Source organism: Oxyura jamaicensis, chromosome 4, assembly GCF_011077185.1.
Source record: "Oxyura jamaicensis isolate SHBP4307 breed ruddy duck chromosome 4, BPBGC_Ojam_1.0, whole genome shotgun sequence".
Classification (NCBI taxonomy): Eukaryota; Metazoa; Chordata; class Aves; order Anseriformes; family Anatidae; genus Oxyura; species Oxyura jamaicensis.
In genome coordinates, this window is record NC_048896.1 from 61,901,648 (window position 1) to 61,929,017 (window position 27,370).

A 27,370-nucleotide genomic window follows, 5' to 3' on the forward strand; every position below is an offset into this window, starting at 1 on the left:
GGATTATGGATTTGGGTCAGGAGCTTGAGCATAGATGTAATTTTTACCCACATATGAAAGGCATTATCGTGAAACACTTAGCAGTCAAAATACATGCTGTGTACCTAATATAAGTGTGCAGAATTGAGGGGCTGAAAAATCAAGCAACAGAACAGAAAACAGCACCTTGGCATCGCCGTTATGGCCACACAGCACAGCTCCTTGGTCTGTCCCTATAGAGTGTGCTTGAAATGAGCATAAGGTTTCAAACAGAAAAGAAGCAAGAAATGCCTTCAAAGAGTCTGGATGATGGCGATGAGGTTATGAGAAGCAGCATCTTGCCTTTCTCAGAGGACGTGGTACATGGCATTTTTGCTGATTTTTGCTTGCTCTGGTTTTTGCATGTAGGTTCTCCTGTTGCATTAAAAAATATAATTTTTTTGGACAAGTGAAGCTATTCAAAATAAATAAGTGATTTTATGACATTTCAGCACATCATTCCAAACAGTACTTTACAAGCTGGCCACTTCAAACAGAGCCCTTGGCAGAACTGGGTCTTCCAAGGGAATGTCAGCTGTCATTTCCCCGTATTCTTCTTCAGCATACAATGTTTTCCTTGCAATAGCTACATTCAGTATTTTGGGTAGTGGTTTGTCCACTACTACCACCTTGCAGATGAGCTATTTTGAACATATGTGTGCAAGTTTTTGCCATTTACTTGGAAAATCATTGCTGTTACATTTTCCAACTGCCTCAACCTCAGCAATTGCAAGCAAATGAGCTAATTTGTCACAATCAGTGTAACTGTTGCTTGCACATGTCCACCTGTATGGAACAAATTGCAGACTGAATGTCTGAGTTCAGCAGTAAAGGGAGTGAACTGAGGACACCTGGAATATAAACCACACCATATTGCTATAGGCCAGGTCCAGATACTTTGGTAGCTCTAGGAAAAAGAAAAAAAAGAAAAAAAAAAAAAAAAAAAAAAAAGTGTTCGTTCTTTTAAAGGTAACTTGTAATTCTGGCTGGCATTTCCCTTCAGATTTTGCTAAGATCAGTGTTTGAGTTCCATTTATGTGATATTTTCCAGGTCAGTTTTTACTTCTGCCTCTCTGCATTGAATTTTTTGACTTCTTTACTTGAGATTTAAACAAAATGCAACAAATAAAAAACTAGCCAGCATAACAGTAAAGTATACTGAAAAAGTCACCTAAAACAAAAGACTACCAAAAGCACCTACCTTTTGTGGTTGTCTTACTTGAAAATGTTATGTAGGTATAGTCAGTAGATGTACTGAGGTGAGAAGAGAACAGCTTCTTTTCAATGTGTGGGTGTTTTTTCCAAAGGCAGGAGTGGTCCTTCATGTATTTTGTACTTCTCCAAGATGGAGTTCTGCTAATATGGGCTTGGATTTAAAAGTTTCTTTCACTTAGATAATTTATTAGCTAATATTTTGGTAGGCAATATCACAGATGTGTGATTTTTTTCATCATATTAATATATATGTTTAAAAGAAGAAGAGAAAAAAAGTGTTTGTTTACAGTTTTACAGCTTTCCCAGGGCAGCTGATCAGAACAGAAGGGATCCAGCAGTAGGTGTACAGCAATGTCTTTGAAAGCTCATGATTACAGAAATGCTGTCACACAATGAAATGTGGTAATGAGAGCTACCCAGAAAGTTAATCTACTCCAGAGCAATGCAAAGTGGAAGCAGAGACATCACCAATGTAGAAAAGAGAAAGTGCCATAAGTTCTTCCAGAAGAAAGGCACATAATTTCCCCCCTGCCCTCCCCCCCCCCCCCCCCCCCCCCCCCCCCCTCAGGAAATCTCAATTCTGTTAAAATTAATTTACAGCTTAGTTTATCTACAGTTCATGTGCATGCTTCCCTTCCCTGCCAACAAAGTCAGTATGTCATATGGGACTTTGTCTTCTCCTATGCATTGTTTTCTCAGTGGTAAAAATCAAGGCTGTTCTGAATTGGAGAGTCATGATAAAATGGATACCAATTATACAGCACAGAGAATAATCAGAGAGATGGCTTTCTTCTGCAGGGCATTTTGTTTCTATTTGATAGAAATCCCATTTAAAGTTCCATGGTATTTATTCAGACCTGACATCCTTTAATCTCACCAAGTACTTTCAAAGTAGAAGCTCCAATATTATCTCAAAATGGAAAGTTTCCATCTTATTAAAACTTTTTTTTTTTTTTTTTTTTTTTTTTAACATAATGAGACAAGGGGCTTGGGAAAGGAGAGGAAACTGCTGTCATTTTTATTATTATTATTATTATTATTATTATTTATTTTATTTTTTTCTGTGTCAGACTCCCTGATGGCCCAGCAGTTCCCTATTTACCTTATTACAGAGTAGTTAGCAGGCTGTAAATCTCACTGATGAGCCAGCAACCTTTCTGTGGGCAACTTGGTTAATTTCAGCGTCCCATAAATTCTCCAAAAAACAAGGCAGTCTTCAAGGATGGTAGGAAAAATACTGTTCATAACTGAGGCATCCAGTTATAAAAAGCTGGAGGTATTAATAGTGAGTAGACTTATTAGATTTGTAGACTTCAGCAAGTAGGGAAGGCCTGGAAACATTTTAGGAGATGGGATTTTAATTCCAAATGTTCTTCCCAAAGTACAGGTATGGTCTGCAGCAAATAAAAAGAGGCTCAGAAGGGACCAGTGGTAGTTAAGCCACTTCAGCAAGTTAGTGGCCAGCTGTGCAAATGCAAGACGGGAGCACTCTGGCAAGCAGCAGCTCAGCAGAAGTGGTTTGTGTTGATGGTGAATCAGACAGTAAATGGCATGTTGTTTCACAAGAAACAAATGTCATTCTGGGTTGCATAAATGGGAGTAGAGGCTGTAAACGGGCAATTTTTCCTCTGCTCTAGTGAGGTATCACCTAGAAACCACTAAGTATGAAGCACTGGTTTGCAGAGAGATGGGAACCAAGGGGGAATCCAGAGGGGAACAGAAGCCAGGGGAGACCTCAAAACGTGCCTAAGAGAAGAGGTGTAGAAAATTAAAGGAAGAGGAAACTGAGGGTGGGATAGGGTGGCAGTGTTTAAATGTACAGAGGGCAAAGAGGAAAGGGTGTATTGCAGATAAGGCACAAAGTAATGGTTTCCAATTACAGCCAGGAAGATTTCATTTAGCCACTTGAAAGCCATCTAACACTGAAGGATAATAATGCACTAAAGCAACTTTTTGGGAGAAGATGCCAAGCCCTGATGAAGAAGGCAGAACAGCACCAGTCAGGACTGGCCCAGATATGGCTGATTTCTGCCTTGGGACAGCCGTTTGATTCACCTGCCAGTGGTGTGAGCTCACGCACTGAAAGGGCTATATCAAACCTGGGTTGCACCTCCAATTAGTCCTTACCGTTCAAGCTTCATCAGAAATGGCTGTTACTCCATTTTTTTCTCCTTTTCAAAAAATTAGATTCTTCACTTCTGTTAAAAAAAAACACCCAGCCAATGTTTATGCTATACCAAAAGTACTGGGATGAAATAAGCAATATATTCATTTCCAATATATTTGTGCAATTCATGTCTCACAACTGCTAATTCCAGAAAAGAAAGGAAGATGAGATTTTTATTTATTGATTGATTGATGGTGGTGGTGTTTTGTTTGTTTGTTTTAAATGAAATTAGAACACTTCTCTTTTACAATCATCCTACAGACACAGATTGTTTTCAGGACTTTTCTGACATTGTTTGTTTCATTTGGGCTTGTTTCCTTCTCAGTGATGTATTGAAGTCTAAATGAAACCCATTTCCTTCATGTCTTTCTAACAGCTTATCATGAAGCATCGTTGTGCAACAGTGTCATCCACAATTTTAATGATGACATCTCATTTCAGGAGGGCATGAGCTGAATCCCAATGAATAAATTCATGAAGTTTAACCTCTCCGTGACCCCATTTCTACTGTGTTTTCTTTTAGTCCCTCCCCAACTCATTAGCTCTCCTGACAAAAACAGCTGAGATGGAACGTGAGTTTTTATAACTGTGCTTGAAACAGGAAGAAAACATGGGAAGAAGAAAGGTGGAGAGAAACATTGGGTTTGGTCTGGAAGTGATTTGCTGTGTGCTTGGAAGCAAGACTTTTTTTTTCCCCAAGTATGGCATGGTTCTTAACTGGAACGATGGATCTTGGAGCAGAAACTACCCTGACATTATGATTATGTTCAACCCTAACTAATTTATTTCTAATGTACTGTGAATGGAATCAAGTTCATTGAGGTGCAGCCTCTGTTCCAAGGACATCCTGTGGCTATCGAGAAAACCTCTGTCTCGCACTCCATTTTCAGCAATGTTTTCACTGTCAGCTGTTAATGTTAACACAATGCTTAGGTTCTCTTAAAATGAGTCAAGCCATTTTGCCACCCCCTTATTGCTCTGACAACTGTTGATCCCGGTCTCAAGCCACTTTAATGTGGCACCAGTTTGGTGCCCAAGTTACTGTTGACATTTGTCTTTGAGCATCTACTTTGTTTGCTTTTAACCCCTTGGTAGGACTAGAAGCAAAAAAATGTGTTCCTGGTAGTATTTCTCTTGAAATAGCAGCTTATGAATTAAGAAACATACCTATTAATCTTCATTATGGAAAATACCTAGTGAGGCTCATTTCTATGTCCCAACCTGATACAGTGTTATATCTGTTGGGTGAAGATATTTTTTAACCATTTTTATCAATTCCTTATCCTGTTATTATTGTTAGCTTTGGCACTGAAAACTATCAGGTATGAATTTTGATATGCGTAAAATTGGAAATTGCCTTTTTTTTTTTTTTTTCTTTTGCTTGCTATTGTACCATCAATCTGACAATCTTTTATATAACGTAATAAAAGTCTCTATTTTCTATACTCCATTAATGTAATCCAGTAAGGGTATCTTCTGTGAAATTCTTGTTTATGCCAAGTAGTGGACTTCTGAAACATTTCCTACTTCAATTTTCTGCAATGCTACACTTACTGAATCCAATCAATTCCAATTTTAATTCAATTCATTATTTTGCATTTAAAATGAAAATTATGTAGTTGCCTACCAAAGTACTGTCACTATTGGTAGAGGGTATCTTTAACTTAACTTAAATACTTCAATGTGTAGACAAAATAGCTGTTATTTTTTCTTGTTGTTCTACACCAGGAAAAGTATATTAGAAGAACACAAGAGAAAATATTTTGTTGATGCTAGCTGAATTTAGAGTGAATCGTTATGGGATGAAAACTGTTTAGAGCAAACTTATCCTGTTTACTGAATGATTTTATGGGAAGCTCTCAAATTTGCATGTTGATTCATAAAATGTAGGAAGTCCCTCCCATTCATACAATAGGAAAAGAGGTTTGTTAAAATATGAAATCATCTCTCAGACATGTAGCAAGGGAGGCAGCTACTTGCAGTAGGAGAGCAATCTGCAACACTAGGAATAGTACTGTCCAACCTGTGTAAAGTTTTCTTTGCATACATGAATTTTCCATATCTGTAATTCATATATAAAGAGAAATATAAGGATTCTTTTTGTCTTAAATTTCTGGACTATTTCTCCTCAAGCTTGCACAACCTGAATGTGATCAATAAACACAATGGAGTGATACTTATCTTCTTTTTCCCACATGGCAAACATTTCAATCCCTCTTACAACCTCTTCCAGCGCATGCACAGAGCTTGGCTGTTGCACAGCTCGCCAGTGGTGCTGGTGTCCCCAGGGACCAAGGCATGAGTTTCTCTTGAGTTAAGATGCTTGGCAAAAGGCTCACGTCCACACCCAGGGCAGAGCCTTGCTCCGAGTTTCTTTCTTATGCAGTCGCAAACTATCCGAGTTGAACTGTGTGAGCAACTATTTGCTTTCTAACTGCTAATGATTATAAAACTGAGGAGTGCAATGAAAAGAGGAGAAGAAATTTATCTGAGATGGCCAGGAAGCAAGCAAAGGTCAAGCAAAATGTGTCACTGTACCTATCAGGTTTTGAGCATCAGAAATGAACATCAGAACTGAAACAGATCTTTCAAAAGAAATATAATTTTTATTTAACCATTAACAAGTAAAGCACATACAAGTGTGGTAATACTGCTTTAAGGGAAATATTTTTTCCAAGTTTTTAATATTTTTGTCTTTCTTTTTGAAGGAGCACAATTATCAAGTACAAGGTCACTGTATATTTATTGTGGCTATAGATATATATATATACTTTTTTTCCTAAAAACTTGACTCAAACAGTTTCTCACTCTTCTTCTAAGCCCTGTGACACAAAGAGTCGTGTTTGTTGATGTATAAATTACAGCTGCCTATTCTTCACTGCTCAGTGAAGAAATAACTGACATAGCAGCTAGAGTGCATGGAGATAATGCTCAGTGACTGCTGCCAGCCCCGAGGAATGTGGTGTGAATATATTTTGTGAGACTCTCCCTGCTAAACCAAAGCTTCTGGCCCACCCAGAACGCCACAAGTTCTCCAAGGCAAAGTGTGCTGTTAAAATATAGGCCCGGATCTGCCACTGATACAAGATGTTGACTGTGTGGGCTCAGCTCAGATTTGGTCATGGTGGCTTGGCAGCTTCTTAGACTAAAAGTTTCCTTTTCTTCTATGTGGATGCAAATGGTGAAGGACGTGATGGTGTGAGAGCTGGCTGGTGAGGGGCAAAAGGTTGCTCACTAGTATCAGGCACAAAACAAGTCTGAGAGTGAGTCAGAAAGAACTGGTAAGTGGGAATCAAACAGGAAAACTGGGGAGAAGGGAAGAGGGAGGGGAAAAGGTACGGGTAAGGGGAAAATAATGTGTGGGTGTGGAGGTAGCCATCACACAGGAAGGATATGTGAATAACAGAGTTATCTCGGATGCCTAAGTCTTAAATACGCTGTCCCATCCTGACAAGTAGGACATCACTGGGAGTAATGTGTAGGCTAAATGGCAGAGTATGACCCTCATCTAAAAAAAGTAGCAAAAAGGAGAAACAATGAATATAATGAATATAAGATGAAAATCAAAACAATGAAGTGGCAAAGAGCTTTGTAAAACTTCATGCTGTATGCTCCACAAACTAAGCAGTGGTGAACCTTTTACTCTTTGCCACCTAAATGTAACCGTAGTCTCCAATCTTTGTCTCATACTAGGAATATATGTGCCTGTGAATAATTTTATACCAGCCAAAATTTACAAATGTGATTGTTCATAAATGAACTGAAGATGCAGTTTTTCTAAGACACAACTGCACTTTTAAAGACATTAAAGGATCTTTAAACTTTAAACATTAAAAAAGGAAAATTCTACATACACACACACAAATGTGTATGTGTGTTCTGCCATTTTCACAGAGTTTGAGAATGATTTTTTCTTCTGTGCTGGTCCTGAAACATCTGTCAAAACATTGCTGTCATTTACCCAATGAAGTGCCTTTAGTTCAGCTGGTAGAAGGAACACGTATATTTTCAGCTCCTGTACCAATGGCATAGGTGATGTCCCTCAGGCAGCAAAGAGCTTGACAGCTCATCTTCTAGAAGTGTCACTACATGAACTGTAAGCCGATGTCAGGCACAAGTGTCCCCCTGTGACTGATATAGCTGGTATTATAAAGGCCAGATGCCCAAAGGTGTCCAGTTCCAAGCAACCACTGTGACAGTATTGATAGAAAAGCAGCAGATACCACAAGTGTGCTTTTAAGAGATTTAAGGGGTTAAATGTTTTAAAGAGTGGGACCTGAGGAAGTAATAATTTCACCATCATCAGTCAAAAGATTCAGTGTTGACTTAACAAAGTGGTACTTTGGAAGAACTGAACTTGAATAGCAAGTTCAGGTTTAGGTGTTGGGGAATATTTTGTTGGTCCTTTTTTTTTTCTGTTAAATTGAGTTTATTGCCCACAAATGTGGAAAACTTAGTACCGTTAATAGTTACAATTACTCTGTTCTCATGCTTGCATAGTGGCCTTACCATCATTGCATAGGCAACAATATTTATGGCAGACAGCATCAAGACAAATGAAAAGAGCTCTAATCCCCAAACCTCTCTTTCCTGCCATCAGCAACATTTGGTAGATACAAATTCAAAGGAATCCAAGAACAAAATTCATTCCCCGAGGATGTAGGTCAGTTTGAGGGGCTGCTGTAAGACTACAGGCACATTTTTCCTGGATAAATTATTGCTCACAGTGTCAAACACAGACTCTAATTGAGTAAAATGTAGTGATCTTCCTCAGTGGGGCTTTGTTTTCAATTAGGACACAGTTCCCCTTGGCCTTGAATTTTTCAGGGGTGATTTCTGGATGAGACGAAGAAATCCTGGGGATTGAGAAGGCAACAGACTAAGGAAGCCTGAGGACCCTCATTAATACTGACTTGTGTGATACAAACTCACTGCTCAGCATAGATGTGGCTGTCCATCCCTGTATGTTAAGATAGCATCAGTTGGTCCTAATTATAGGCTTTGCTCCAGGAGGCTCTCAAAGTGCTTCATAAACTGCTTACTAAATCTGAGAATATTTAGCAATGGTATTTTAGTAGCAGAAAAGACCATTTTGATCACATAATGTGATCACATAATGCTACATAGCAGAGGCTGCTTCCACCCTGTAATTTCTGCTGCAAGTCCTAGTCCTTAAACGGAAAGAGGTTTTCTATGAAAGGAAGCTGTAAGAAAAGAATGGGTAGACCTTTATAGATATTGAAGCAATCTTCAAAAAAAAAAAAAAAAAAAAAATTGATCTTGTTCCTTTTTCAGTAAGGTAGAGAGACTACATCCTTTAACTCTTCTTGGCCCCCTGCCCACTCCTTTGTCCTCTAAAACTGAGTCTGATTTCTGTTGTCTTGAAAATTATCAGCCTAGTTTAATTGCTGTTGTCTTTCTTTTCATGGCAGCATGACTTGATGAGACTGTGAACAATGCCTCTTGTCTGACTTTTCTCAACAACAGACATAAAAGGAAAAGATACAAAACTTTCCACTGGCACTGAATGACACATGCATTCTCTGCTAACGCAGAACGAAATTATATTTCTACTAGCTGTGAGCAATTTCTAGTATCTTCTCATTCTGAGCATTTTCAAATGTTGCACAACCAATAAATGACGGGAGAACTTTACAACTATAACAAATTAAATCGCAAACATAATTGTGTGGCCTGACTGAAAAAGCCTGTTATTGCTTGAATTAAGGGATTAATTTCTTTTCTTCCACCTAGATAAGGCTATATTTTTCCTCAGGCTAATTAAGATGGTATAAGACAAACAAGAAAGTTTTCAGTCTACTTCTGATTAATAGAAAACTGTATTTTGAAAACTTGTATGTCAATGTCCTAACACTTTGAAACTCAGTGAGCTCTCCAGGGCACAGGGACAGCTCAGTTCCCCTGTTGGACACTATTAAATACTCAGCCAAGGGCATGTACTTATCTCTTCTCCACCAAAGCCAGGCTAACAAACCCACTGATTTTCAGATCAGGATCTGCAAGGAAGGGCAGGCTTGGTGACAGGGAAATGAAGGACTTTGTGGAGAGTGGCTACTGTTGTGGCCAGGGCTGCTCCTTGGCACTGCCCTTGCACATTGCTAATGCTTCTCGTCGTGGGTAATGGCACTGTTCTCTGTCCTGGACACGGCCTGGGAGTCAAGAAACCAAACCCTCTAGTCTGGATGCAGACATGGGAGCTTAAAGAGATTTAAGTGTTTCCAGAAAGTTTCTGAACACATTTAATTTTCTAGAATGGACAAAGAGTTCCTCTGTGTTTTTTTTTTTTTTTTTTTTTTTTTTTTTAATGGCCAAATTAATCTGTGAAGTAAATACTTGGGTATTTGTGACAACTTCAGGAGGCCGTGCATCTTTACAAGCCTCCTCAGCACTGACTTGAGTTTACGTAGGCCAAACCCTAGGCCCCGGGCCCTGCCTACATCCCTGTCCCCAGCAGCCACTGCTCCAAATTCAGCTTGGGACTGAAGACGCGTGTAGGCCTGAGAATTTCCAGTGCAAACAGATTGGCCAAAACCATGTTTGTATTAGCTACAAAGAATTCTTACAAACACAAGGAACAAATAACTAAATCCCAACTGAAAGACACAGATGCCAGTGGGCATATGCCAAGTTGAAATTCAGTGAAAGTAAAATTTAATTTTCTATGGCCAGCTCCTCGGCCAGAATAAATGCTGCCTCTCAGAACTTGCGCCACAGTTTCTGCAAGCAGTATTTGTCCCGAAGTATCCACAAAAATGGGAGCTACAGTTTCTGAAATCAGACTTGGAAACTTACTGATTCAACTAATTAATGGCAATGATTTACTGAAGCAGCTTTGTTCCTGACTGAAATAACATTCTGCTAGATAAGAAACTACAGAATTGGAGATAATTTTGGGTTATAGACTTGTTCACCAGTATATGTATCCCATAAAAATTAACAGTATGACACACATAAAAATTAACAGTATATAACTTATCACTTTTTAAAACATTTGGATCTTTAAAACATAAGAAATGCTGACTAAATTTAAATTTCTTTCCCGTGAAGACATATCCTCTGTATCTTGTTGCTTTTCTGACAAGACATTCTAGTGCTGGATGAAATGGACTCAAAAAACTCAGCTTGAGTCTGGAAAAAACAAACAAACAAACAAAAACATGCAGCACACAAATCATTTTCCCCTGTGTAAATACTACATTATTTAAGCCCTGTCTGGGGCAAGAGGTGGGCAGTCCAAGTGCCCAGCTGCCAGCTGGAGACTGGGCTGTGTACCTCACAAAAACTTTTCTGACATGCTTTACTCCAGGTTATAGGTTTTCCTGTTCAAAATTCCATCCTCTCTCCCCCTGCCCATTGGGGTATTGGCATCTTGCAGGGTGCTTTGTGCTTTGGGGATTTCTTTGGGCTTGGCTCTGAATCAGTCAACACCTTTAGAAGAGCAAGATTGCTGGGTGGAAATACCTTGTTGTTGGGAGAGTTTGGAGGGAAGGTGATAAAATATTAAATTATACAATTTTCCTGCAAGAAGTGAATTTCAAACTCTCTTCAGAAAGCATTGTGAATTACATGTAATGGTGGTAATGCTGCTCAGTTAAACATTAAACAGCAATAACAGACAGATTTCCCTCAACTTCTATAAATGATGAAAACTGTGCACCAAGTTGTCTTAATTGCTACAAAAGTGATGAATACCATTCAGCCACTACAACACAGAGCATTTAATTTACTTCAATTTACATGTGCATATACATTTTCTGTGATGTTTTCTTTTGGTGCAGCGATTGGGAAATCATTTTAACCTTGAATTTTTATTTTAGGACATAAACTGTAATGACAGAGAAATATTGCTTCTTTAATTTATGCTTTTGGGAAATGGTACACAATTCTCTGAATATTAAACAAGAGTATATATATAGTATTTAGGGAACGATGCATACAGTATGTTGAGCCAAAATAATGTCAAAAATGTTTCAGTGAACATACGTCACAAATTTATGCATTTGTACAATGTTTTACACTCACAAGCCAACAGCTGCTTTACTTCGTCTCAGGGACCTCTGCCCAAACATTCAGTTTCACTCCTACATTTAGGGGCACTTGAAAATGTGTCCTAATGGTAACAGATTTTCTAATACCATATTTACCATATCGATCTTGTTAGAAAAGGAAAAAAAAAAAAGTCAAGGAAATTCTCTACAGTGACAGTATATTCATTCCAGTCCTTGAGAAAGAAGAGTCAGTGAAATTATGAATTAGAAATTTATGTAAAAATTTGTAAATGTGTATTTATTATAACACACTTTGTTAGCAACTAAACAATTGAGATTAAAAAAAAAGAAATCGTGCAAACAATCTTTGTAATGTTTAGGTAATTTTAATAGAAATAAATAAATTGCATGGATTTATCCATAGGAAGTCACTTTAATCTTGTAGCAAATATTTACACTGACAGTCTAATTACATATTTTGGAGTATTGCTAAGGACAGTTTTTGTAGCACCCTTTCTCTACTTACCGACACACACACAGAAACACACACAAAATCATTCCAGCATAGCTAGAATTACATAGCCATGCTGTCCAAAAAAAAAAAAAAAAAAAAAAAAGACTGTATCTCTAGTTACTTTAATACAGCTGTGTTTTTCCTGCAGCAGCTTATCTCTTTTGTAGGTAGAAACTGGAATTAATTTAAACCGATAAAGTATAACTCCATCTACACTGGGCTCTTCAGCTCCTAAGACTGTAAACCACAGACCATAGCTTTGCATACTCCTAAAGGAGATAGATTTGATGGCATAAATTTATACGCTGGCCTTGGCTTATGTGGGGTCAGTATTGACAGCTAGGATAGAGCACATTAATTACCCATGAGGAGTCATCACTGGCAGCAGGGTTTCTTGTGGGTCCTCACAGTGGGCAGCCAGAGCATGGCCAGAAAGCTTGGCTGTTCACTGGTTAACACTCATATCAGTGGTTTGGAGAGAAAACCTTAAAAGCACAGAAAATCTAGTTTCCAGGTGTCCTAACGGCAGATAATGGAGAGGATGGACCAGTTCCTGGTGTGATCTGGGCAGCTGCACAGTCCAGGTGCAGCAGGTTGTTTTCTGGTGCAGCCAGACATCCAGGCAGGGTGAAGCAATGGGACTGGCAGTGGGAATACAATGAAGCATCACCTCCAGGAGGGCCTCTTCTGCTGTGGAAGCTGTCTCATTTCTCTTCTTCTGGCCAGATCCTTTTCATCAATATACCCAGTGACAGCAAAACTGTCAACCTCCCAAAGCTCATGTGACATGTGCCATTTGCAAAAGCTATTTTGAGTTCTTCCCAATATATCGTATTTATCCCTCTCTGTACTAATTCTTGTAATGATCCTTTCACTAGTTTTCACCAATCTATTATGAACAGCATTGACATTTTAAACAGGGAAATAATATTGTTTCTCCGTATCATTGTGGTGGCTTTACTTTCTGTACCCCTTATGTTTTGGTGTGACTTCAAGGAGATTTACTCAAACAGAAATACTGTGTGCCTCAATGCTGTTCCCTGCTTCTGGTCTCGTACTTTCTCACTGGAATGGAGATCATAAGCCAACGTCTTAAAGGGTAGGAAGAAATAAATCAAGATGATGATACCAATGCTTGCGCTTACCAGGACAAGTTGATTTAATGTTATCTCTTTTCTTTCTAACTTGCATTTTATTCCAAACTTGTTTAGTGTGAAGAGATGATGAAACTGTTCCACAATCATCCAAAATGGAAATTGTGACAGATGGTAATAAAAAAAATAAATAAATCCATAATAGGTCCTATTTTGTTTTATACTATTAGGGCAAGGTTATTGCTGTGGTTATGATCTTAAACTCTGTTTTATTTTTATAGCTATGACAGTAGTTAACATATCCTTTTTCTAGCCAGATGCCTTTACTGAGTAAAAAGTCTGTAACAGCTTCATGCAGCCAATTGGTGGAACAAATAATACATTTATTGCTTCAAACTGCTGGTTTAAAGTCCCAAAGGGAAATAAACAGAAGTTCCTATAATACAAAGGTAAAATGCCTGCAGAAGAAGTGTCAAAGAGAAGGAAACACTGTTTTGCAAAGCAAATTGAACCAATGGATTTACACCTACTAGGTCAGTAGAGGTAACTGGTGAGCAGCAGCCCCAAACTGTCTGTCAGACTTTTATTTATTTATTTATTTATTTATTTATTTATTTATTTATTTATTTTAAGCAAAAGCATATCTTTTCAAATATTTGCTTTTTGAATAAAACTTTTATTTTCAATTGTAGGTAAGCTTTGGTACATTTGTGAGTAATATGAAAGGTGTTTGTATAGTCAGACTGATTTCTCATAGGCTTAATTGACTTGTTTTTCAGTTACAAGGTGATTTTGTGGGGGGTTAATTTATGAAATCCTTTAAAAATACTAATATGATTTATGGCTTTAGAATGCTAAAAAAATGAATTGTTAAATAATTTATTTTGAAGTGAGACCATCACATATCATACTTGCAAGTATCAGTGCAGTCATAAACTTTTCATAAGCCAGATCTGGGAGTTTTACCTATTCCACTCTGTCAATATAGGCCAAGTTATCTATTTCAGGCAACAGGAAGATGCTGTTGCTTAGCACAGCCTGAAATTTCATATATGAAGTATGGCTTTTTAGGATGGGTAACACAAGGGAGAAAAGTTTGTTACATGAAGCAAAGCTACAGCTATGCTCGATAGAAATCCCCATTCAACAGATCTGATGGGGCTCAGTTCTGTGGTAGGACATTTCATTTCAGTTATTACAGTCACCATACGTAATGGAACCACTACAAAGTGCACACACAGCTATGGGACATTCCTTCTAACTTCAAATGAAGCATATCACCATGAAGAATTGTAACACAAAGCTTTACTTCAAATAAGAGGAGCCCATCGGCAGCAGCAGACACAACTTTGGCCAGGGAAGTGGTGGAGTCCCCATCCCTGAAGCTATTTAAGTAAAGTGGGGACATGGCTTTAAGGGTTTAGTGATGGGACTTAGTAGTAAGGCTGATGGTTAGATGTGATAATCTTGAAGGTTTTTTTCCAACCTAAATGATTCCATAATTCTATGAAATGCTCCCCAGTATCCCAGCATCATCAGTGGCTCATTGCCCTAACGATGCCGGCACTGGCCCTGCACTATGGGGGCCTGTTGCAAGCCCTGCTAAGCAGCTGGAAGATTTAATTGTGACTTTGGAGGGGTCTTCACAGTCCTGGAAAAGTTGTTTTGCTGTCTTTGTAAGGTACACATTTTGCCAACTGAAAGTCACTGATAACTTTAAGGAGGTGATGGGAGAAAGAGCTGCTTGAAGAGCTATGTTAGTGTAGAATCAATTAATCCCTTCAGATAATTTTCTTTCAATGAGTGTTGCTCAGCCTAGATTTTAATTTCTGTACAGCAGCTCCTAATAGCCAAATTGCCAGCAGAATTATCTTTCTGAGAGAAGTAGCAACCCCATAAACTGATGATTTTTTTCTAAGAACACAGTAATTTTGAAACATTTAATAGTAATACTTGTAATTCCATTGTTCCTTTAGGTAAAGGAAAATAAGTCAAATCTCAGTGTGTCACCTCTAATCACTTTTAGCTTTTTCCATAAGCAGTTGAACAAAATGCTCAGCACCTGTCTGATATAAGCCAGATGTGATTATATTAGAAATAGAACACTCAAAGTAATAAAATAGGTAATTTTAATTGCAGATCTGTACATAACACTCAAGATGGGAAAGCAGAACTATCATTTGAGCTAGATCACCTTTTATACCAACTCAGAATAAGTGAACATATGGTGAATTAGGATGCAAGTCTTCCCTATGTATGGAAGAGCAAAATGGACCCATTGAAACTTGTGTCTCTGTTTCCATGTCCACCTCTGCTGTAGGGGATGCTCCGCAAGCAGTCAAAAATCTGGAAGGAAATTGGAAGTGTGGGGTGGCCAAGAGTTTCAAAAGCGCTCATTAGGTGATGGTTTCTGTGTAGTTACCTGAGGGCAGGTTTGAAAACTGCTTTGCTCTCCAATGGGCTCTTGCAAGGCCAGGAGAGCTTTCAGACATACATGGACCCAGAACCCTGAATTAAACACAATTTTGGTGACTGCTCTCAGAAATGAGGTCACTAACATTTAGAAACAATGGTTCTCATGGCTGTAAAGCGAGGTAAAGTATTATTGATACTAAAACAAAAACAAAAACAAAAACAAACTTCAGAGAGAGAAAAAAATCATCTTGAAGCTGCATTTTGATAAATTATACTGGTTTAAGAATCACTCTTCATATTACTGTGAGAAATATAACTGGAAACCAGCAGTATATTTCAAATCAGAGCAAACTCAAAATTCTTGATATTATCACACACTTTCTTCAATAAATCATTCCATGGTTCTCTTTCCTTTGGCAAAGGAAAAGACTGTTCTCCCATGCAGAAATACAAAGGACAACAAAACACCTTCTGAAAAGAGATGAAAAGAGAGAGGCCCAAAACATCTATTTCCTTACTTGTCTCCGCTCAGAGAGTGCAGCGATGGAGATGAGTGTTGCAGCATGTGTGATGAGAACAGTTTCATGATGCCTGCATTCACTGCCAGGAGATTGCTGTGCTGTGGTGTAAGGACAAATCACGCTCAATCAAGCACCGGTTGAAGGAGACTTTGGAGATGATTCCTCTTGAAAAGATGTCTTAATCACTTGATGGAGCAGAAATGCAGTGAAACTCGTCAAGCCTGTCTTTCAGCATAAAGGAACAGACATATCAGTGACTGCACTTCGTGCTCAGCTATGCTTCTACCCTGACCCAGTCAAGCTATTCATATATCCACAGAGTCACTGGAACCAGAAATAACTGCAGTACATGGAGATTTATTTCAATGTGCCAATGTATGTTTTAGGTTTATAGCAAGAAACTCTGAGTAGTTTAACATTTGCAAAACCATTGCATTTTACTTTCAATATATTTACTCGTCTTTCAGCATTTTTCTATGTCTTTTTGCCTCTGATTTAATCCTTCCCCCTCTCTCCTCTCCTTTTCCTCTCTGTTGTCATTCCTCTCCTGCTGTGAAATGTGTCTAAAACATGGAGTTATTTTCATGGAACTGTCTGACTGTCATTTTCCAAAAACTGTACTCACACTATTACACACGGCATATCTTACACAAATTTGAATAAATGTCTATATTTCAATAATACATTTGCTATGAAAAATAAAGCAGATTAACATTCTTACACTCTAAGCAATCATAATATGCTAAAACTTCAAGTGTTACATATGCAAGCGGGGTTCATTTTTAGTGAGTGTAATTTCAATTTAGAGGACCCAGGTATAATCTTTTGGTTCTTTAGCTATTCAAGACACAAGCAAAATTATTCCAAGTGTGTCTGAATAGAGTAATGTCTGTATTTTAAAATATGACTTAAAAATACATCAAATTAGAGAGATTTTATTAATTGAAAGTTAATTACGTTTGTTGATTAGTATATTTCTTCTGATAAATGCAGGTAGCTGAAATGATTTAAAGTACTATATTATTCTCTGTCTCTGTTTCCTGATGGAATTCACCTTGCCTTCTGTATTGATCTATGTGCAAATGTATCCCTCAAAGTCAGAAGAACAAAGCCCTTATCAGGTGGAATATAGTGGGATCAGCCCTTATTAAATCAGGGGGGAGACAGCGGGATTCACACTCTTCGTGATTGAGTGGCGATATCATCTGACATTAAATGAAGGAATTTAGAGCCGAAGAACAACATTGTATGCTTTGAGACTTCCAAGTTCAACTGGCATATTTGGTTCCAAAGGGCCTGACGTGGATATTATATTTTAAATGACTTTGCTAAAATGTTAAAAATAGGACTTTTTGATCTTTGTCTTGTTACCTAACTTAGTATTATAACTGATACCCTCTGTAAAATAAAGCGATTTTGGTTTCCCAGCAGACATGAATTGAACACAACACAGACTGGAAAGAAAGTGCTAACTTAAGCAACATGATAATATATAGAATTCCTACGACTTCTTTACTCTTGCTAATCACTCTTATTTGAAGATGAAAAATGCATAACATGCCTAATCCCAGAGGGTCATATGAGTTTTATACCTTGAGCTTCAGTGGTTTTTATGTGGGCTATGACTTTCTAGCTTTTCATGAATCTGTGCTTTGCTTTCTCTTTGGTTTCTAATATGCCATTTTTGTGTTATTTATAATCTGATCTGCTGCATTATGGAAGACACTTTGCATACTACAGACATCCTTAAAAAAATCAATAAATCTTTAGTCCTCTAAAAGGTTACATTGCTTTTGTCTGTATTTGTCCCTTGAAAAATAAGATCTTGGGCCACGACCAGAACTTCTATATCCTCCCATAGTACAAATAATAAATAATAGCAATGACTTGAGATCTTAACAGAGAGACAGCACATTCAGCTTTGTCCATTGCATTGGCTTTTCCAATATGAAAGACATGGGAACCAGGGATGTGGACCAGGTACAAATCCAAGCTATGTTGCTGGGTGAGGTATGATTGTTTCCCCTCTTTTTTTTTTTTTTTTTTTTTTTCTCTAAAAAAAAATTGTGTGTGCTACTCAGAGGAATTGTCTCAAATTGAACATTTATCAGTTCTTCATTTATCCTTGTTCTGCCACTTCCCTTCTCTTACTGAACAAACCAAGAGGAGTAGGGGAAATTGAAAGGGGAAACATTAAAAACCACAGCCTTAATAAACAGGCCTTAGTAATGCTGCTGTGGTCTTTGTCTCTCTTTGAACCCTTCCCCCTTCACTGTTCTTATACAAAGCAAACAGCAGTGACATGCTGCAGCCACTTCAATAGCAGAACAGACTGCAGCTGTGGATATTTAGTAGACAATTTGTATTCCTAGGCATCAGCTAAAAAGAAGGGTTGCTCAGCGTCATTCAAACAAAAAGCCTGAAATCATGTAGCAGATTGCACGTCTCCTCTTTTCTCTAAAAATGATATGTCTTTATGCTCCCTCTAGAGTTATTTCCCTCATCTGTGCACTTCCTGCAATACGGAAATGTTATTTTTTCCATCGTTTGATTTTTGCTCAGGCACTTGTCTGATATTGTTGATGTTTTTGTTTTTAATGCCATGGGTACCACATTAATAAATCGCTTCCTCCCATTGCCTTGATTGTTTGGATCCATTGCAGTGGAAATAGGGTAGGGGCAGAAAGCACGGCAGGTGATGCTGAAGAACTATCTGTATTTAGCCAGGTCAGTGACTAGCAGTGGAAGAGATAGTTAGGGCCAGACTAGAGCTCTAGTTATTTTTGAAAGATGTGCCAGAATTAGACTTTCTCTTTGGTTTCTAATATGCCATTTTTGTGTTATTTATAATATTGGGCTCATGTTGGGTGCTACTGTGATTAGTAATAATGAAATATTACAAATAAATAAATAAATAAATGAAAGGAGAAGCAAGGGATATTTTAAAGCAGGCTGTTACGAGTATAAATCAAACAGAGGAAACTACATGCAAGCTGGGAATGGTACACCTTGGAGAGGTTCAGCTCAGGGAAACAGCTAGTTTACTCAGTCCCTCCTTCCTCTTAATCCTTATTTTTTCAGCTAAAGTAGACACCCAGGGACAAAGAGCATGTTGACTTTCATGGGAAGTTTCCGCTGAAGGCCCCTTTGGATGTCAGACAGCGAAGGCCATGTATTTTGGAGTCCTCAGCTGCTGATGGTACCTTCACTTGCTGCTGTGAAGATCAGCTTATTCCACAGCGTGTAAGGACTGGACAAACACCAAGTCACTTTGGTTTCCTCAGACATGCTGTGTGGCCCTGACACATGATGTGTTGGCTTGGGTAACTGTGGCTATGCTTCATGCACTTGCTCCGTGCTGCCCTGCTCAGAGGAGCTGCACAATGTTCTCCCTGGTGTCCCCATCACGTGCAGTTCCCAGCAAGCAGCCTCTGTCAGCTCCAGCTGTAAATGTCACATCACACGGACGTAGTGTAAGCATATACAAAGGCATTATTATAGTTCTTCAAAGCATGAAATTCCTTGGTTTTGCAATCAGCAGGATGGGGTTAGAAGTTGTTCCCATGAAGAAATATGAAACAGTTAATGTGAGCTGGACTTTCCATGCTGCGGCTGTGAGCAGCTACTTCTTCCCGGCTAACAAACCGTGTCTGCCCGTGTGGCTGCAGCCAACACCAGCATTTCTTCCTGCTTTCCTCTCCTGCATGCTTTGCTTTTCATAAGACTGAGCTCCTTGGAGCTGGTAACCTTGCTGCTGCCCTCCCACTCCCTGTCCAAAACCAAAACAGCTCACCTCAGAAATAAGCAACATCCCGGCTTGTCTGGAGATATGGCACACAAATCATAAACTCCTCTCCAGAGAGGCAAGGAAAATAAATCTATGTTCTTGGAGAGGAGCCGTGAGCTTTCAGTAACAGTTGCTTCATGGGCAATATTGTCTATGCTGTATAACTCACAGAGATATAACTTACTCTCTAATGCAAACTGCACTACTGCCTTTAATCTTCTCCAAAACCAAGAGTAGATCTTTAGTAAACGGTGTAACTTTCCTTGGAGTTTAGCTTGAAAATAGTTTGCAAAAATGTTTCCTTTTCTGAAATTTCAGAGCAAGCAGATCTTACTTTTATTTTTTTTTTTATTTTTCTTGACATGTGCTTTTGAAGATTTTCAGAATACTCTGAGCCAGAAGAGCTGAGAATCAGATCCAGAGCACCTATTCTCCTAAAATACTTGTGAAGCGATACTGAATTCTGGGGTTTACACAGTGCTCAGCATTAAAGGTCTTGGCTGCTCTCTCCTGTTTGTTTTTTTTTTTTTTGTCTTGTTTTGTTTTGTTTTGATTTCCTGAGAGCTTTTGAGCCCTGGCGGTTTGCTCAGATCCTCTTGCTGAAGACGGGGGTTTTGTGTCCAGCGAGGAAGCCCCGTGTCCCTGGACCAAGAATAACCAGCCCAGGGTCTGGCAAGACAACACCTGAAATGGGCTGCTCTCTGCCTGGCAGCAAATCTGTGCACAAAGCACTCCCCAAAGCAGAGACAGTCAACAGACTCCTGAACTGCTGGCAGGATTACCGTGGGCAGGGGAAGAAATGTTATCCATTGAATTACTTGCCATGAGTTGCTCCGTTTCTGACAGTGAAATCAATTATCCTGTGAAATACACCTCCACCGGAGCCTCACTACTTGACACATTTGAAGTTAGACCAGGAGGAAAATACACTTGTTTGTCAGTAGGGAACGAGCCTGCATTAGCAGGGCTGGAGATTAGCGGAGCTGGTGCAGAGTGCCCATCTCCACACCCACGATGCCATTTAGTGCGTCCTGAAGAGAACTGGGGGCGGTAGGGCAACACCAGACAGCAGGCGGCACAGCCTGCAGCCTGCAAATCCATTTTGTTCATTAGCTGGCTACAGTTCCTGGGTTCTGTGCAGACCTTGATGTTGTTTTCAATGTTTGTCCAGTGTGGATAGAATCAAAGGCAGCTTATGCACAGAAAAGTGTGCATACACGAGGACACACATTAGTTGTGATTCCATCACAAGTGAAAATGAATTTGGTACACTATCTTTATCTTTTGGATTGTCTTATCTTTTATCTTATCTCACCACCTATTAAAATAAATGTCACATTTTTTCTGCACTTAGTCATTTGATCAGGAACAAGTGGTTTCTCATTTACAGTCTTCCTTCACAGATTAACGATCATTTTCTGCATGCACTGAGGACAAGAATACTTGGCAGACTTAAAAAGTACGCTGCTACTTGAGCAGCACTTGATCCTGAGTGGACACTGCCCATTGCAGCATCACAGTGGCACTAATGTAATTTGGCCTTCCTGACTCCTTCTTCTCTGTAATCATTTAGCTGTGATGATTCTTAGAGAACAAAATGCTTATTTTTGGTGTTTTTTTTTTTTATTATTATTATTATTTTATTATTTTTTTTTCCCTGAACTTTAGAAAAATGTTGATTACTTCCTTTAGGCTGCTTTATTCCAGAGATGTGCTAACGTGGGCAGGCATCCTGCTGCTGCCTGCTGCTGTGAAGAGTGAATTCTCTTGCAGTGCTACCATGTTTTTCAGTACAAAGTGCAGAGAACAAGCCACTGTCTATGATTTCAAAGGTTTTCACAGAAAAGGGTTAGAACCAGGGCATCCTCACCCCCTTTCAACTTCTGGGATTCGCCTGGAGCAGGGAGAGGCATCTTGAAGCCTTGAATCAGTAGGAGTGGTCAGGCCTCAGGGGATCAGTATGGGTATGGTGTGGTGACCAAAGAGGACTATAAAGTCCCCTAAACTGCAGAAGTCATAACGTTGGAGAGGTGACAGTCCCACGGTAAGAACAACACGACCTGCTCTAACCCATGCGGCAAGCAGCGATGGGAAACTCCATGACACTCGCAGAGGGGTGAGAGCCAGGCTCTGCCTCTTGTCTGCAGCGGTGCCGAGCAGGACCAACTCATATCATCATTTAATCCAAGTAGCTCACTTCCCTGAGTGGGTACTTCATTTAGAGAAGAGCTATTGCTTTGATTTATATGGCAGCTGGAAGTTGCTGTTAATTTGTAACAGCTTTCCCATGTGCCTCAAAGTTTCCAAGTGATGAAATATTTGCATATATATTTGGGAGGATACTGTGATGGCTCTTTTATGAGTACATCCTAGCATTTTATTGCATATTGCGGGTGATCATTTTGAGAGGAAAAAAAATGAGCGTGCTGCCACATTTCTTATGATATCTCACAGAATGCATTACAGATCCTAACTGAGACCATTATTTCCAAATGTACACAGACTCAGGTTGTTTTATAGGTTTATAAAGCCAATTCATTATTCTCCTCTACTGAAGTTAAGAAAATTTTATTTGTATCTGATAAACTGGTATGCAGCTACATCTTGGAAAGGAAAACACAAGAGCGTCAATGTTCACAGGAAAATTTATTAAAAATGAAGATATTACTTGGATCCTGCTTGCTACCTCTCTCTCTCTTTATTTTATTTTTTATTTCTTTCCATGTTTAGATAAATACCTGTTGCACTTGGGGAATGTTAGAAACATCACCAGTGTAAAGACAAAGAAAAGAATTGCTCATTATCTGGTTTTTGTTTGCCTGTTCACTTTGGACAATAACAATACAGGAATTATTTTCATTTATTATGTAGGAGCTTTGCATCTAAGACCATTTGCATAGTTTAAGCCAGCATATGCATATGGTTGAAAATAATAAATATTTTGTCAATTGTTTTTCAGTAGTGCTTTTGGCAGCTCTTCTCCCCAGGCTCCTATAAAAGTGCCGGGACACACTCATTATTCCTAATTCCCACGTGCATTATAACTAAAGGAAAGTACCTTTGACTTAGTATCTGCTTTCATCTCCTGCAACTGTTTGCCCATTATAAACATGCCTGTTTACACGACATATGCACTCTTGCATTTTAGAATAGGCTGTGGATCTATAAATAATGAGTTCTGCTGTCACTTAAGCCTCCCTTGAATTCATGCAGTAATTACCATTGCATGACGATGAAATACGTGGCTACAGCAGCTAACGAAGTAGCCAGGATTATTCAAAGCCAGAAGTACTCTGCAGTGCAGTCCAGCATAGATGCAAAGCTGAGCCTGTTGCAGTGACTAGCCCAGGGCACAGCTCTGCTCACAGGAATCTCTAGCCTGTAAGGAAAAAGGCCTTTCTCACAGTGTGTCAAGATAAATCTTAGGCAGCCGTACTACACAACATAACTACAAGTTAGCCCAGTCCCTGTGGCAGGGATATTTGCATCCTGTTGCTTTTTCCTGAGACAGCTGCTTCATCACAGCTCACTGACCACTTCCCACAGCCTCCGAAACACCAGGGATCCATTTCCCTGTGCAGCTGTGGGCTCGCAGCCTTTTTACTGAAGGCCACACGCTGATTCCTCTGCCTTCAGGATGATTATTAACCATTTGGCAGCATCTTACCTAAACTACTGAGTGCTCAGCATGTGCCTTTCCCTGCCTGGATGCCGCAGCCTGTTGGTGAGCAGTGCTCCTCTGCGTGGTCTCCAGGCCCTCTCCTCGCGTGCTGGTAACTGAAGCAGTGCCTGCCAAGAAGAGCTATGGCAATTCAGCTGAACTCCAAAGTTTTTTGTTTCTTTCTTTGTTTTGTTTCATTCTGTTCTGTTTTGGTTTTGTTTTCCAAGTTTTAATGAACTCTTTAGGTCGAAGTAACACAAAAGTTCAAATTCTTTTTTCATAAAAAGTACAACCAAAAAAAAATTGTACAACCAAAGCTGAAATAAATAACTCTTCTAAAGAATAAACCTCAGGATGTGTACTGCACTGTATAATTAGCAAACCTCAGTGAAATTAATTCTTCCAGTTAGCCGGATTCCTCATTCAACCAGATACAGGAGATACCACGATACTACAGAGATTTGATGCAGGATCAGTAACTGCTAAGCACCACTTCTTTCTCTTTGGCTCCATATCTTCCTTGAGAAAAAACATTCAGGGAGCTCTTATTTTGAAAAAAATAAGGGGTTATTTTTATCTGCTAAGACTGATAATAAACTGTATAAATAATGTAAAAAAATACGAGACTTCATGTGCTGCAACTGCAAATTTCACTCAGGAGCTAAAGGTCAAGTACCTTCCTCTATTTCCAAGTAGTTTGATAATTTTTGACCCATTTCTCTCCAAAATAAATAAATAAATGGAAAGCCAAAACAGAATATGCTGGAGATGACAAGCAAAACTCCCCTTCTAATATTTGGTAACTTGAGTTGGTTCTCAAAAACTTTATTTTCTTGTCTTTCCCAATAAAAGCGTGGTTTTCTTTTTGTCAGAACACCACGGTAATCAAATCAGGCTTGTGCCCTGCTAACAGCAAACACATTTAAACATGACAGATTGCTGCAGCTTAGCAAAGGTCTGTCTGTGCTCCAAATCTATACACGCCAATTTTGTATAGCAAAGAGTCTGCAGTTTTTCCAGCTGTTGAGAGCACTTAAAACCATTGGTCTGAGGAAATGCTTTAGATGTTATTTGATTTATACTTGCAATTTTGCAAGTACATTGAATTTTCAATTTTGGTATCCATGCCCAGAAATACTCTCAAAACTATGCGCTAATATATTTAATGCAGTGGCCCAAACCTCTCTCTGTCATTTAAATTAATACCCGAAGAAGGAATATAAATCATTAAAAAGTGTTTTATGAAAATCAGCCCCAACAAGCCAGGTTCTGTTCCCACACTAGAGTGCCAATGTTGAGGCCCGTAACAGATCTGGCCTGACTTCCACCAGACCAACAGACACATACGTTTCTGCTCTGTGCTTGCAGACTGCATTTTGTATTCACCCAGTGACAGGCTGAAGCAAAATATGCAAGTCCTCTCCAGCTGGAGATAAGTGCAGAGCAGCTGACATCCATATGAGCAGGGAAAGGTCACGGCTGACCCAGAAATAGGCTGCTGCCTATAGGACATGCGAGCTCTTTGAGCTGGCTGCTGTGGAGAAAAATGACTGGTTCTGGTCCCTGCTGCCAGCAGAGAGCTGTGATGTGCTCACATCGAGCACCACGAGGCCCGTGCAGTCCTCCGAAAAAATCCCACATGCACAATGCTGCAGACTGCAACTGCTGCAAAACAAGTAAAATTTTGTGGCTCCCCATAGTCCTGCAGGACCTTCTTGGGGAGCAGAAGCCACCACGCATCTCCCAGGCTTCGCTCCTTGTGGTCATAAGCGCTGCAGTGCATCCTGCTTTAGTAGTGGCAGAGCTTGTCTTCGGGCCAACTATGTGGCTGTGCTTCTTCCTCCTGAGTCATCCTACTCTCCTTCTTGGGAATTTCGTATTACATAAGATCCCAAAGTTACTTGCCTGTCACGTTGTGTAAGGTTGCATGTGCTGGGACATGAGCAGTGGAGCTGGGAAACAATGTAGGGTAGTGCCAAAAGCAATAAAATACCACATTTCTGATAGCTTCATGAAACAAAATCCTAAACACTTTTGTCTTGTGTTTCTACTTTTTCCCACAGACATGAAACATTGGGTTTTTCCTCCCCTGGAGAGGTAAAATTACTTCTGAGAAAATAATATTTTCTTAGTAATGCCATAAAATATTTGCCCGGACTTAATATTTCTAAGAAAAATAAAAAATAAAGCAACAACTGTATTCTTGTCCATAAGGAAGCTCCTATGCAATAATACATAGAAACAAAGCCATCTGACCTGCATTAAAACATTGGCTCCTTTGAAATCTCAGAAACCTTTCAGCTAAATACAAAATTAAGATTTCTGGCTGTGGGGCACTCTGACAGGAGTTTGTTTTTTTTGTGTGTGCATTTTTCCATTTTCCAGTGGGATGATTTTTACTAGGAACCCAAATGGCACAGATCATGAAAACAGCATCAGTCCCTGAGCAGCTGGAAAGCATGGAAAGCGCTGTGTCTGGCTGGGCTGCGCTCAAGCTGCAAGGTGTTTCAAACATGCTTGGCCTGTGTCAATCTGTAACTATAAACTGGTGATTTTGAGAATATTTTTTTTCTTGTTATCTGTGAGGGAAAACAAATAAACAAATCATAAATTGGTTTAAATTTTAAACATAATTCACACAGACTCAGCCCCTCTCAACTGTAAATATTTCCTTCATTTGGTTTATTTGATTGAAATCCAGGATCCAGGTCACTGAAATGTCAAGTATGAACAGTCTGTGTATTTGGAAGTATATTTTGCAAGTATATTGGAAGTATATATGGAAGTATATCTTTATAATAGATTGAAGTAAAATTCTACAGGTGAAAATTCCTCAGAGACATTCAACTCGACATCTACACTTATGGCTTAGGTCTGTCATTAAAAAACAATCAAAAATTGTTGTTTTTACTCTTCATAAAAAAGGATTGCAAACAAATGCTTTTATTACTTTTCTACTGCTGGTGATGAATGTTTAATTCACAGTTAATTATTTATTGGATGAGCCTCTCCAGTTTTCCTAACCATGAGCATGTCCACAAGCAGATTGCAAAATCCTCATTTATTTGTTATGCAAAATATTACTGTAAATAAATGAACCGTGAATCATGAATAATTGTACTTTTCTGGTTATTCTTACAGTATTACAGGACTAGATGTTATGGTGCCACTACATCCCTCTTGTTCAACTGCATGGTCTATGCATGTAGCCATGCAGGGCCAGATCCACCTCTAATTAAAGTTAATTTAGCCTCTCCATTGGGAGCACCAAGTGGGACTAAGTCCCTTTACCCCACAATGAAAAGCAAATTTATCTATTAAACATTAAAAAAAAAAAAAAAAAAAAAAAGTATATAACTGTTGCTGCTTCGACTGAATAAGGGACCTTCAAAGTCACAAGAAGATTATTTTTTTATTACTGTTCTCACTAATAACTGGGTTAGCTACTGCTGCTGCTCTCTTCATGGGGCTCAGGGAGTGACAAGGCTGCTCCCCTTCCACAGCAAATAATCCTTGCTGATTGAAGAGGGACAAAGATATTCTGCAATGTGTACCTATAAAGATGCTCTGTATAGACTAGTAAAGCCAGGGCTGTAGTTCAACTTGATTAATCAAACATTTGAGGAAAAGGTGAGAGAAAATACCACACATGTGAGGGAGGAAAGTACGACAGGAGGCTTAATGAATCCTTTTCTCATTATCAGCTGAGCTGCAGATCAACCGTGACAGTGCCACGATCTTTGTGCCTCAATTTCACCCTCTCTATATAAAATGGAGATAGCAATGCTTCTCTTTGTGCTGTTCTAGTGAATTCATGCCTGCTCCTTTCAATATGCACACATGCACATAAACAAGCATGCATAATAGGTATGCCTATTTTAAGTAGGTATGTTACTATAGATCTCATTTTTATCTTTTCCTTCATTGATATCAAACCAATTAGGTTGATACTAATTATTTGATTTCATG

General features: G+C 39.1%; 1 long non-coding RNA gene across 1 annotated transcript; it reads left to right on the top strand.

Moving 5' to 3' along the window:
- Positions 1-2,456: 2,456 nt before the first annotated feature.
- Positions 2,457-5,580, top strand: LOC118166666. The gene is made up of 2 exons (XR_004750654.1): positions 2,457-2,620; positions 3,777-5,580. It is a non-coding gene; the product is annotated as an uncharacterized LOC118166666 (long non-coding RNA).
- Positions 5,581-27,370: the final 21,790 nt, after the last annotated feature.